Genomic DNA, 7500 nt, shown 5'->3' on the forward strand with positions numbered 1-7500 from the left:
AGAATTAATTTAAAATCATAAATCCTAACCTTTCATGCAAAAGTCAAAATTAGGCCAATCTGGGAAATACTGACTCATACACGGAAAAATGCCACGATTTGACCACTCCTTAAAAATAACATGGGTGGAGAATTTTGTGGTTTTTCATCTGATTATTCCCGAGCGATGGAAGACACAACATGTGGATTCAAGCTGGCTCCATCCTACAGCCTTAAGTATTTAGCTCATGCATCTTACCACTTAGCAATGTCATCAGAAAAACCATAGATCCTGTCCTAACATCCGCCATTAATAACCAATAGCACAACCTATTGATTGCCTGTGCCAGAGACAACATAACTCAATTGCCTGTGGATGGATGAGAGGTCCTAGTTTCCAAAAGTGGCAGAGAAACCTTCCGTACGAAGAGGACGACTGCAGTCACAAAGGACCTGGGATCCCAGTGTCAAAAAATACCAGCGTCACGCAAGGAGACCCACTGCAGAGACGGGTGAAGGGAGTGAAGGAGGCGGGAAGGGAGGGAAGGTCAGCTGGGGAGGACAACAGGGGGAGAGGTTGGTGGATGGAGGTCTGGGAAGGGAGTACCTAGCTACCTATGGGGCAGAGTGTGTTCCCCACAGAGTGATCTTGGCTTGTTAACATGCGTTGCCCCCACCCTTTCCTGTTTTCTGGGCCTCAGTGCTTTCCTGACAACACGGGAGAGACGGGGTGGCCCGTAGAACTAATGGCTTATGCATGCTTAGAGACGGGATATGAGGAAGTGAAGGGCAAGCAGATGAATTGGTTGTCAAGGACATCTCGGCGAGGGGATGGGCTTGTGTGTGTGTGTGTGTTTGTGTGTGTACAATGAAGTATAACTTCTTGACAGCAGTCATGTGTCGCAGTCAGCTTTGTTTGTGTGTGTGTGTGTGTGTATGTGTGTGTGTGTGTGTGTGTGTGTGTGTGTGTGTGTGTGTGTGTGTGTGTGTGTGTGTGTGTGTGTGTGTGTGTGTGTGTGTGTGTGTGTGTGCACAGGCTAAGGCGACGGAAGAGAGAAGGACATGCCAATTACAAGTATGGGGCCTCCCCTGTGCGCAGTGAGGAATTCTGTTTTGCTCAAGCGGTTGTCTAGCAACGATGATGTCACTACAGAGCATAGCAAAGAGATGTACCATTGGCGCAAAAACAATGCAGCTGTTTTATGAACAGCTGCACTGTTAGCATGTAAATAACAGTCCTGTTCTATATATATATATATATATATATATATATATATATATATATATATAGCAGGACAACAGGATATTATAAATATATATCTATACATACACATTCTGTGTATATATTTAGATACAGAATGTATCATGTAAATACTTATACTCATCTGAAATACTCATCTGCACACACAAAGGGCCAAATGCATTGGCAAGGACAAGGGCAGGAGGTACGCCAAGCACTGCCACCCAGGGACAAAGCCTTTAAACTACCTCTCAATAATAATAAACCCGCCAAAAGTACTCGTCTGTATCAGCCTCCTTCTACTCTCCCGTTCGATAGCAGTAGTTTCTAAGATGGGTGACTCACCTTTCTCTCTGTGGGGGAGCAAAGAGGAGAGAAAGAGGGGATATTAACACCTTCACAGTGCATTATGTTCATTCAAGTACATCGTCTGCCTCACTCGTGCGTACATGACACCACATCACAGCACGCCTCCTAAAGAGCCTCCAGAAGTATGGAGTACCATTGCTCCAACTGTAACAGGTACCATTAAAAACAACCTTATAGGAGTACTGCTATATATATGAAATAAACACATGCAGCTCAGAGGTTAATGTGGTAAAAAAAAATAAGTATATAAAAATATATAATCTTTAATTTGAACAGAGCACTGATGGTAAACTAGGCCACTGATGATGAACAAACTGTTATAAAAAAAATGAGGAAGAGGGGTGGAAAATTGAAACACAATACTATGGATATCATGTTCATAGAGAGAGCAAGAGCGGAAAGAGAGAGAGAGCAGTAGGGAAGAGAAATAGATGTAAGCAAGAAAGATGGAGTTAGCCAAAAAGGAAGCATGAGAGAGAGAGAGAGAGAGAGAGAGAGAGAGAGAGAGAGAGAGAGAGAGAGAGAGAGAGAGAGAGAGAGAGAGAGAGAGAGAGAGAGAGAGAGATAGGGAGAGAGAGAGAGAGAGAGAGAGAGAGAGAGAGAGAGAGAGAGGTTTTCCTCAAAAATTGCAATTCAGATAAATGATACTCCTTCTGTTAATCATCCCACTGGTTTCTGGCTGGGGAGACTCTCTCGTCAGGAAGTGTGTGTGAAGGAGTTGATAAGGATTGTGTGTCTTCGGGTTCTAAGCTCCCTGTCAATCAAAGATGTTGACATAAAACCTTGTTGTACGCTGGCCTTGGTAGCCGTGTGTTAGTGGTGTCATTTTTTTAAGGCCGCTTGGCCTCATGATATTAGAACTTCGGTGGTGAAGGCAGAAGGTTTGTGATGTTTGTGTTAGATATAAATCATTAACACACCACAAAGATTATCTTTGTGATCCAAGCACTTGCTAAAAATAGATCCCTAAGCTAACTAGGTCAGTTAAGATGTTAGCTTACTAAACAAGGCTCTGCAAACACATCCCACGAGGTGAGGGTTCTCTTTCAATAGACATGGAGACTCCATGTCTAATGAAAGTAAAAAGGTCAAATGGTCCTTTTAAGGTTATTTTCTTGCGATGAATGATTTTGACTTATTGTTATTTTTCACAGTCCCACAAATCAACATATTATCGATCAGAAACAAATACCATTTTCTGTGTCAGTTTCATATCGTTATTCGTCCCCCGTCTATTGGAGGCACAATGGTTGACACACATTTCATTACACCCCGTCCCCTTGATATCAGGGCATGTTTCAAAGCGTAGTGCTTTCAAGGTCCTATCACAGCATCTTAATGGGGATTTGCCCTTGATATACGTTTTTTTGGCCATGCATGATTTGGAATAATCAATCGTTTGATGGTCTAATAACAAACAATCTTTAACTGTGGGGCCGATAGTAGGATGTCTGCCTCTGGTTTACAGGGCTATAAAGGGGGAATCTGATATTTAATAATCATTTTACAAACCTAAATATTATATGTATATATATATATATATATATATATATATATATATATATATATATTAGAGCTGTCAAGCGATTAAAATATTTAATCGTGATTAATCGCATTAATGTCATAGTTAACTCTAATAAATCGCGATTAATCGCAAATTCTTTTTCTATGCTAAATATCCCTTGATTTTTTTGTCCCATAATTCTTCTCATTTTAATTCTCTTATCAACATGGTGAAGTGCATCGGCTTGCCTTGTGCAAATGATTTTTTATTGATAACAACATTGGCATATACACTGATCAAAACAGGACGATACAAAAAAAGAGCCTATAGTGCAATTAAACGACTGCTTTGAACAAATGTCATTTGAACATAGCAGTCAGGCTACTGCTTCTTTGTTTTGAGCCAAGGAAATTTTTTTTTTTTTTTTTTTTTATAAAATAATTACGTTAATCGCGCGATTAAAAATTTAACGCCGTTAAATTTGTTTGCGTTAACGCCGTTAATAACGCGTTTAACTGACAGCTCTAATATATATATATATACATATTTGGAGGTTTGGTTATTATGGCAGAATGTGTGAAACGCTGTTACATATAACTTACATATTATAGTTACATATAACTATAACATATTTTGAAACATGTCACATGAATACAGGCCATTTGCCGTATTGTTGATCATCAAGCAGATGATTGATGGCATCTGGTTAACAAATTCTGGCTCAAAGACATCCTTCATTTAAACTAAGACTGAGGCGCCAGACCATATAGACAGCATTAGATTACTATATACACATATGGGTATTGAGTCTCATACTACTATCTCAGCGCTGGAATGTCATACTGTATATGTAAATACCTTTGCCATGTTTGTACACCTGAGGTCTCGCTCTCATTTTGTTATCCTCTGTTATTTGCATTTCTCCATTTAACCATCTGTAGGCTTGCATGCTACTATATGTATTTTGATGTATGCCTCAAACAAGCCTGTGCTATATTTAACTAACCACGGGACTATGTCTTTCGGTGTGTGCCACTGACTTCTGTGAAATGATCCATACAAATAGCAGGGCTGTTTGTGTGCAGGCAGTTGGCTGATTTTCATCTGCCTTTCCCTCGAGATCATGAGGAGGAATGAGTCTTTTGGCCTTGCGGTGTAATGGCCAATGTTATCCACTTGTATCAGTGGAATCACTTGACCTGTGTGACAGCTCTACGGTCCTGTTCTTGCCAACGGGCCTTATTATTCACCCATAGTGGCCACCCTGGTGCGCAACACGAAATCCTGCATTCAGATCAACCACCCAGCTAGTGTTGAGCGTTCCACAGTGGAACAAAGATGGCCGCTAGGTGAATCTTCAGGCCCATTAGCTCATGCACAGGGGCTCATTATTCACGTTTTAATGGTCTGCAGGACACAGGCGGCTGCGCTCATAAACGCACAAGGATGATAAAGACATGATGGCCAGTTAGTAAGAGAGTCTACACGACAGTGTAGTGCTCATTCATTTGCTCCGTGCATGCAAAGGCCGGCTTTAGAAATAGGTGTGCTAATTAGCGAGTCAAGGGTGGTCACCCTCCAAGGCAGGCTCAGAAACAAGTAGAAAAACAAGGAGAGGGGTGTCAAAAAAAGAGAAAAGGAGTGAAAAATACCCTTTTCCTGCCTCAACAGTTCTGGCTCAGTGACTAAATATTGATTTGAGAGATTTCCCCTGCATTGTTTGTAGCAGCCATGGTGTTTTGATGTATCCACACAGAGACACTGTGGAGGTGAGCAGGCTTTTTGAGGACAAATTCAAGTGGATCTTTTGTTCCCTGAGAAGAAACCAGTGGGACAAACCGTCCACCTTAGGGGCCAGACACTGAGAAAGCCTGATCTTTGCCCATAAAAGGAGAACTGCCGAGCTTTGTTGCCAAGACTTCAGATGGGACGCAGGAGCCCTGATAGACACACGTGGGCACACAAAACACACCCCCACACACACACCCCCCCACACACACACACACACACACACACACACCACACACACACACACACACACACACACACACACACACACACACACAAATCCACAGCAGAGAGTCAGCAGATTTGACACATAAGTCTTTCCGCAAATACGGTTTTATCAGTGTTAATGTAAAAAGCTGTTCCTCTCCATAACCATGAATATTCTCAATTGTTTTCAACTCCCAATCTGCTTTTTCTTTTCAAGGGCTTGAAGCTATGGACAAGAACTGCAAAGACTTTCGACCCTTCAACTGTGTCCTGTCAACATTTATGTCAATTGAATGTAAAAAATAAATAAAGCACAAATATAAAGTATAATAATAAATAAATATCAGCCTTGTCGCCCCAACGTACTAAGTGAGGCTGTACTGGGAAATTGTATACCCCACAGACGAGAAACTTGCTTAAAATGGTATATTCCCCCTGCAGTCAGCCAACCTGTTTATAAGCCCGGGCTGAGCCATGTCGGCGCTCTAGGGGCTACTCGTTCGTCGGTGCACTGGCTCTCTGTTCTCTGCCCTCCGAGGGACGAAAACCTCACAAATACCAACAGTATTTATGGATGGCCTGGGAGCCATGGCAACAGGGGGATTGAGTAAAAAAAATAATAATGCAGAAAGAAGGCCAAGCTATATGCAATAGTTGATTGGGCCGTATTTAAAAATGGAAATAGTTGAGGGATTTAAATTGCCATGACCTTTGACAGGTCAATCGATGTTTGTGAAGATGAATTATCATCCCTTAAGTGCTTCAGCCCTACAGACCCAGCTATTTTATTTGCGTGATGTACCTCATCAGCCAGCATGGCTACATTGGCAATCGATAGACATTAAACTCACAGACGGATCATCTCAGCTCTGAACGTCGTGAGGAGTTACAAGGAGGAACAAAGCTGCACCACAATACGAATGACACATAATTCACAGAGAGCGGCCGACCACCCATAGACTAAACAGGTTGGCCCTTCCCAGCACCTTGCAAGTCAGCTCTGACGCCCTTGTCCCAGCGACGATGCCTCTGCGCTGGGCTCCATCTGTGAGGTGCATGGGCCGCTCCTAATCATGGCCGTCCCGGTTGTGAGAGGCAAAGTGTTCGTCCCCATAATGAAGGAGTGTTTCGGGGCCGGCGCAGCCAGGGGCCGATGAGGCATCCCAGCGGGGACATGTTAGTGCCACCGTGGCCCTCCTCTACCTCCATAGAGCCTCGGGAAGGGGGGGGCATCTCCCTGCCCGCAGCTCAGGGAGATGCGGGCAGATACATAAACCCCTAATGGGGTTTATGTATAAATGTACACCAAAGTGTTCAGGGACTTGGGATCGCAAACCACGCTAGGCCGCAAAGAAACCGGGGGACGGATAAACAGTTGTTTGTGTACACTCACACACGCACACACACACACACACGCACACACACACACACACACACACACACACACACACACACACACACACACACACACACACACACACACAGTATATCCCCTCAGTGGCCTCTTTTAGGTCTCAGAACGTGAGCAGCATGAACAAATGATTGTGAACAAGTCGTGTCTTTTCTGTCATTATCTTCTCTTTCAGTTTCTTTGCTCCGCTCTCCCTTGAGCCTTCCTTCAATTCTCTCTCTCTCTCTCTCTCTCTCTCTCTCTCTCTCTCTCTCTCTCTCTCTCTCTCTCTCTCTCTCTCTCTCTCTCTCTCTCGACCGATATATATATATTGTATATAGGAAGCCCAGTCTGTGTTTTTGGCCAGCCTGTGACTCCGAGGGGGACGGTGGAGTAAATAAACATTGCATACGGTGATTACTTAATGAGACGTAATTAAGCGCAACAACGGAAGATAAATCAGCACAGCTGTCTGGCGGAGGAGGAGCGTACTAGCAGGAACAAGGGAAAGACGGGGAGAAACAAGCACACGGTATTAGTATTCTTCAAAATATTGAATATTTATAGAACATTGAGACGATCTCATTTCATCTTTTGACTTGTCTATTCATATATTTAATCATCAAATCTGTATTCTATGGCTTCGTAACTAAGATGACCTAAGTGCTAAATCAATAAATAGTATTCACCGTGTTCTCATGTGTACAGGAGTAAAGAGTGTAATTTGTCGATGCATGTAAGGGGGGGTATCCCCTTTAAAAATAGAACCCTATAGACTCAAACATGAATACTAAGAAACTACAAACCAAATGCACTTTTCTTCCCACATCTTTCTACCTACTGGCAGTGTGAAACCAGGAACAAAAAGCTAAATAAGGGTCAAGGTCTAGTCCCAGCTGCAGCGATGCTGCTGGATTATCACAGAGGTCGAAGCGGTTTCAGCTTGACCCTTGAAGGATGAGATAAGAAACGCACGCCACATTTTTTTCTGCAGGTGCTGCACAAGTGGGGGGCTACTACTACG

The 7500-nt window shown here is 43.0% G+C and overlaps 1 protein-coding gene across 5 annotated transcripts in view; it reads right to left on the bottom strand.

The window, feature by feature from the left end:
• dgkg (diacylglycerol kinase, gamma) overlaps positions 1-7500 on the bottom strand; it is a 77946-nt gene that overhangs the window by 68899 nt on the left and 1547 nt on the right. The gene's annotated exons all lie outside the window — the stretch shown is intronic.

The sequence above is a fragment of the Gadus morhua genome, chromosome 20, assembly GCF_902167405.1.
Source record: "Gadus morhua chromosome 20, gadMor3.0, whole genome shotgun sequence".
NCBI classification, from domain to species: Eukaryota; Metazoa; Chordata; class Actinopteri; order Gadiformes; family Gadidae; genus Gadus; species Gadus morhua.